Here is a 6,165-nt window from a genome sequence, read left to right on the forward strand (position 1 = left end):
CTTTTATCTTTAAATAAATTCTTCTTTTAAGAACCTGATTGCTTTTTCATTGTTCTTAAGATCCAAGGGTTTGAGTCTGTGTTCACTTGTACCAATTGGTGAGGATATTATTCTCAAGCCTTCCCCAGGAAAGGGGGTGTAGGCCTTGGGGGAATATTTTGGAGGAATAGGACTCCAAGTGGTCCTTTCCCTGATTCTTTGTCTAAATCACTTGGTGGTGGCAGCATACTGTTCCAGAACAAGGTGGAATTTGTGTCTTGGAAAAGTTTTTAACCTAAGCTGGTAAAAATAAGCTTAGGGGGTCTTTCATGCAGGTCGCCACATCTGTACCCCAGAGTTCAGATTGGGGAAGGAACCCTGACAGGCATTTATTAACATCAGAGCACATTACCTCTTTGTAATGCACTGCATGTGTGGTTTGTAATGTGGTGTTTTTACCCCAGTGCTTGTTTTGATACTGTTATTGACCCGGGTGCTTTGCAATAGAAAGGAGGTCCAAGCTCCAGTCCCACGAATGCCACCACATTTTCAAATTACTTTTGTAAACACCACATCATAATACACCGAGGTGAACTTTGTTAGCATTTTAGAGTTGTACTGAGCGGTCATACTGCAGTGCAAACTTAGCAGGCCATGTGCTCCAGCAATGTGGTCTGCCTTTCCATAATCCAATGTTCTTTTCTTGCCTCTTCCTTATGCTGCTGATACAGTAAAATAAAGAACTTTTGAAAAGTCAGATTTCAATATATGTGTCTTAACTTCAAACAGTCTCCTTCCCCTAGGGTTACCATACGTCCGGTTTTTCCCGGACATGTCCAGCTTTTTGGTAATTAAACCCCCATCCGGGGGGAATTGCCAAAAAGCCGAACATGTCTGGGAAAAATATCGCAGGCCGGGCACTTCCCCTCCCACGGCTGCTGTGCTCCCTACCTTGACTCTTCTGCTCTATTTAAAGCCGAGCTGCCCGAGCGCTACCAGCTTAGGGCAGCCCCCATGCTCCCGGACCCTGAGCCGCCGGCCGGGCACTTCCCCTCCCGGGCTCTAGGGGCGCAGGGTCCAGAGGCATGGGGGCTGCCCGAAGCCGGTAGCGCTCGGACAGCTCGGCGCTTACAGAGCCCAGGAGTTCAGGGAGCACAGCAGCCGCCGGAGCCTGGGAGGGGAAGTGCCTGGCCAGGGGCGCAGGGTCCGGAGGCATGGGGGCTGACCGAAGCCCGAGTACTACCGGCTTCACGGTTTGCCGGGCAGCCTCCAGACCCTGTGTCCCCAGCTGGGCGCTTCCCCTCCCAGGCTCCAGCTGCGCTGGGGAAGCGCCGGCTGGGGGTGCAGGGTCTGGGGGCTGCCCGGCAAACCATGAAGCCGGTAGTGCTCGGGCAGCCCTTTTCACGTGGCTGGGAGGGAGGAGGGGGAAAGCGGGGTGCTCAGGGGAGGGGGCGGAATTAGGGCGGGGACTTTGGGGAAGGGGCAGGGAAAGAGCGGAGTTGGGGCGGGGCCGGGGGTGGTGAAGGGGTGGGACCAGGGCCCCATGGAGTGTCCTCTTTTTTTATTTTTTAAATATGGTAACCCTACTTTCCCCAGGAAGCCACATGGCGCCATTGCTCTTGGGGTGGGTGGGGGTTTGACCAGGTGGAGGGTGAAGAACAATTACACCCCCAGGTAGGTTGGGATGGGGGCAGCACACAGCAAAGCTACACGGTGATACTGGGTTTTCATATTGCTATTTAAATGAGGGGAGAGTTTGTGCAGTCTCTGGTGCAGCCTTTGCATTGAGCACAGGGGTGAGGTTCCAAAGCCAACGAGCTAGAGAAAAGTTAGACCAACATGGCGAAATTCTTATGGCAGCCGGTCACATGTAAACACTTCTGATCCCTCCTGTTGTGGTGTATTTTGATAAATTATTTCTTACAGGAATTGGTGCCATCCACAGTAGGGTCGGGACCTCTGTGACTCTGGCTCAGGGTTAAATGGTCTCACACGGTCGCCCACATCTGGGATGAGTCAGGCTGTGTCCACAACAAACTCTGGTACAGATGCAGCCAAACTCCACAGCAGACCGTGGTACCACTCTGTAGTCACTTTGTACTTCATATGTCTATGGCCCAGCCAGAGCTCCTTTGTTAGCTCTTTACTGCCAACCTACCATGTGATCCAGCCCATCAGGTGGTGGTTACTCATACTGCCTTCCCTGCATGCCAGCCTCAGTTGATTGCTGGCCACCCAGGTTCTGGAGGGCCCCGTTTAGCAAGGGGTACGTGTCTTTCAGGCAGACTATGTCTGCCCCTATGAGGAAGTCAGTCTCTCAGAAATGCTTCATGGGCCTCCAGACCCCATGACACAGCACAGACTTGGGCCCAAGCTGAATGCTCTGCGGACAAATTCTTATGGAAGTACTCCTGCCTCTGCTTCGAGGCCAGGGGGAGCTCAGTGATCATTACATCTCCCTCATGCAGGGTGGCAAGGATGCCCATGATGCTAGCCAATCACCTTCTTGCCCCAGAAGTTGAACTTCTGCTCCTCAAAATATTTACGAAGGGTTAGAGCTGCCTCCCAGAGGAGTGCTGCCACCCCAAGTTGGGCCCTGTAGTGCTGGTCAATGGTTAACATGTGGCTGCAGAAGGGGTAGCTGGTCTCCCTGGAGAAGATGTCAGCCAAGAGCCCGACCTCCTGGGGGAATACAGCCTCCAGCCCCTCAAGGGTGGCATCCGCAGCAGCCGCCTGTGGCACCTGGGCAACCCATGCCCCACAGGGGAGAAGGGAGGCTGCCTGGATGCAGCCATCGTGCAAGGCACACAACACAGCTCTCTCTAGCATCACATACACCACACAGTGCTAATAACCACTCTGCCTGTTGGGACCTTTCAAGGAAGAGCACTCCCTCGCCTTCGCACACACTACATTGGAGCGAAGTGAGTACTAGAGACGCCTGGTTTCCCTGTAGCTTCACCAGCTTTTAGGTCCTCCTTTGATCTAAGTAAAAAGATTTGTTTGAACCTTGTAGCCCTTATATCTGATGTTTTATTAGTGTTCTTCCTTCCACACCTGTTTCTATTTGATTCATGGAAAACCATGTGAATACTGTGCTGGCCACTGCATGTTCCTGAAAGACAGCATAGCCCAGAGGACAAAGGCCTCGCTCACTGGAGCTTAAGCAGTAGCACTATTGGCTAGTAGACGTAGTAATCCTTATCCTGTTCGATTCAGCCACTAGTAGGAGGCAGCACATTTAACCAGTGTGATATATATCATTAAAGGTCCACTGTTTTATTACAGAACTGCAATAGGGAAGGGAAGGGAAATTCTAAGCTCATTTAAACAGTGTCGACAGAGAGTGACTCCAGCAAAGACAAGAGGTTTATATAAATGAGGCCGGAATTTGATGTTCCACATTTAAGATTCTATGTAAAGATGAGTGAATAAATTACTCAACAAGTTTTGCCTTATTAGTTGTGAATTGTCAGCCTACAGATCACAAAATCCCACATGTATTCATTACTTGTTATTATTCACAAATCTCTTTGATAAATAATTCTTAGACAGTCAGAGAGACACGGTGAGTTAGGAAATACCTGTTAATGGACCAACGTCTGATGGGGGGAGAGAGAAGCTTTTGAGCTGCCCAAAGTTCTTGACTTCCTCTTTAAGAAATAGTTTGTTGCAAATATTCACAATTCAAGCTGTCTTGATTAGTTACATGGTATTGTTTCTGTTTCCTGATTGGATGAGTTATATAAAAACAATACAGTACAAATCACAAATTTAACAACCAAATATACACTTTGAAATACACCAGCAGGTATGTAGAATGTGACACATTTACACTCGTAGCCAGTGATGTGAAACATTTCTAAAAAATTGTTGCAATAACCATATTAAATCTGTATCCCCATTAGGTGGGACTGGGCAGGACATGGGGCCAGAGTTAAGGTTGTTTCTGGAAATTAAGTCTGAATTCCCCCTACTGTCAACTTAAAAAAACCAACGGCAATGTTTGTATTATTATTTGTATCACTGTAGTGCCTAGGAGACTAGTCATGGCCCAGGGCCCAAATGTATCAGGCACTGTACAAATACAGAACAAAAAGACAGTCTCTGCCCCAGAGAGCTTTGTTTCTTTTTGTTTGCAATCTAGCTTTCCGTCCTTAGTTTTATCTTAATGACATTTACAGGATGGGATATTAATATTATTTGGCCTAAATTTTCACAAGTGGCCAATGATTTTGGGGGTCCATCCTTTAAGATAGGTTTCAGAGTAGCAGCCGTGTTAGTCTGTATCCGCAAAAAGAACAGGAGTACTTGTGGCACCTTAGAGACTAACAAATTTATTTGAGCGTAAGCTTTCGTGGGCTACAACTACTGTTGCATCCAATGAAGTGGGCTGTAGCCCACGAAAGCTTATGCTCAAATAAATTTGTTAGTCTCTAAGATGCCACAAGTACTCCTATCCTTTAAGATGTGTCAATTGCAACACCCAAAACTTGGGGCACCCACAAATATTAATCACGTGTGAAAACGTGGGGCTTGAAGTCCTGTATGAAATGCTCTAAGAGGGCTAGCTTCTGATGGCACTGGTGTCAATCTGGAGTAACTCCATTTCCCTTTGATGGCCACACTCTGGAGTCAGTCTGATATAAGTGAGGTTCCCTAGTTGAAGTTCGGTTTTATAGAGACTCAACCTTTGGCTATATAGGAAGAACACACCACCCCCACCACCCCTAAAATGACAACCCTTACTCTTTGAGTGGGAAATGTTTTTTCTGAGAATTTACAAGTAAACCCATTATAAGTTTCTGAGCTACAATTAATTCATATATGAGCTCTTGAAGAAATTTAACCCCATGTCAAACATTTTTTGTCCTGAATTATCTCAGTGACCATGAGGGGTAAAAAAAATTGAAAATCTAAGGTCTTTAAAAAGCAATTTAATCTCATTTTGGGATCACAAGCACTGAAATGCCTTGATCATACTTGTACACTGGCGCTGATACAATGGTGTCACTAGAGGGCAGAGGTAAGGTTGGTTGGATGCCCTAGCTGTGCATTTCTAGACTGTAACATCCCTGTTGAGTATTTTGCCTTCCATTCCTGGTCTGTGTTCTCTAGCATCAATCTGTCTTAATGCTGGGTTTTATTTTGCTTGTGTTATTATTGTTTTGTTCTTTTCCAGGATATTGAAGAAACTGGGTGTTTCCAATACATTAGTGGATGGAATCAGAATGGGATTTCTCTACTACCTGAAATAATCCCTCTAAAAATCCCAAGGATGGTAACTTCCTTTTTCACTATAAGGTCCCACTTTAATTTAACTTTCTACGAATGCTTCTTTAGCCACACAATTATACATTAATTAATTCTTACCACATTTTCTAGTGAAATATCTGATCCCAAACCCATCACATGAAACAAAGCTAAGCAAAAACAAACAGCTGAGCTGGCTAATGGTGTGATCAATCATGAAGGAATCAGTCGCTTTGTTGGCCAAGGGAAACAAGACTCACTTTGTGCTAAGTGGATTGCCTTGATCAGACATCCAGCGGTGGTGTAATGGGGGACACTCACCTCTCGTGAGCACCTCCTGTTGGCTGGGTGTGACATTGCAATCTCTCCTGGTCCCGGTGCCCCCTGTAGGTTGTTGACCTTGCTTGGTAGGTCTTCAGTGGCTCAGTCCTCCGGCCAAACCACACAATGAAATGGATGAATGAACCCCTTCTGGGGTAGCAAAGAGTTCAACAAAACTATCAACCCTCACTGGGGTCTTCAGTCCTGTCTCTGGGTCCTTTAAATCTAGGCCCTTTTCTCGGGTTTTTTAAACCAGCCGTGTCCCCTTTTCAGTGCTTAGACCCCTCCAGCACTAGCTGGGGATAGAGGGGGGAACCAGGATGGCCCACTACTCCAGTTCCCAACCCAGGGACCCTATAAATAGCCACCTGCTGCTTCTTTTACTTGGCTGTTGCTACATTCCCTGGTCCTCTTCCCACCTAGGCTCTTCACCTCTGTCTGTTACCTTAGGACTAGAGCACTCAGCCCCTCTCGTTCCTAGGTTTAGCTAATGCAGCCCACAGCAGAGCCCCCATCCTTCCCTCTCTGGCCGAGCTGGGGCCTGCCCTTCTCAGCCCTTGCAGCTCCTTTTATCTGAGCCTGCTTTGCTCTGATTGGCTGCTTCTGTGCAGC

General features: G+C 47.4%; 1 pseudogene; it reads right to left on the reverse strand.

Annotated features, from left to right (window-relative positions):
* Positions 1-2,164: 2,164 nt before the first annotated feature.
* LOC128844518 (EEF1A lysine methyltransferase 3-like) lies at positions 2,165-2,808 on the reverse strand (annotated as a pseudogene).
* Between the last annotated feature and the right edge of the window lie 3,357 nt (positions 2,809-6,165).

This window comes from Malaclemys terrapin, chromosome 10 (assembly GCF_027887155.1).
Source record: "Malaclemys terrapin pileata isolate rMalTer1 chromosome 10, rMalTer1.hap1, whole genome shotgun sequence".
In the NCBI taxonomy this organism is placed as follows: Eukaryota; Metazoa; Chordata; order Testudines; family Emydidae; genus Malaclemys; species Malaclemys terrapin.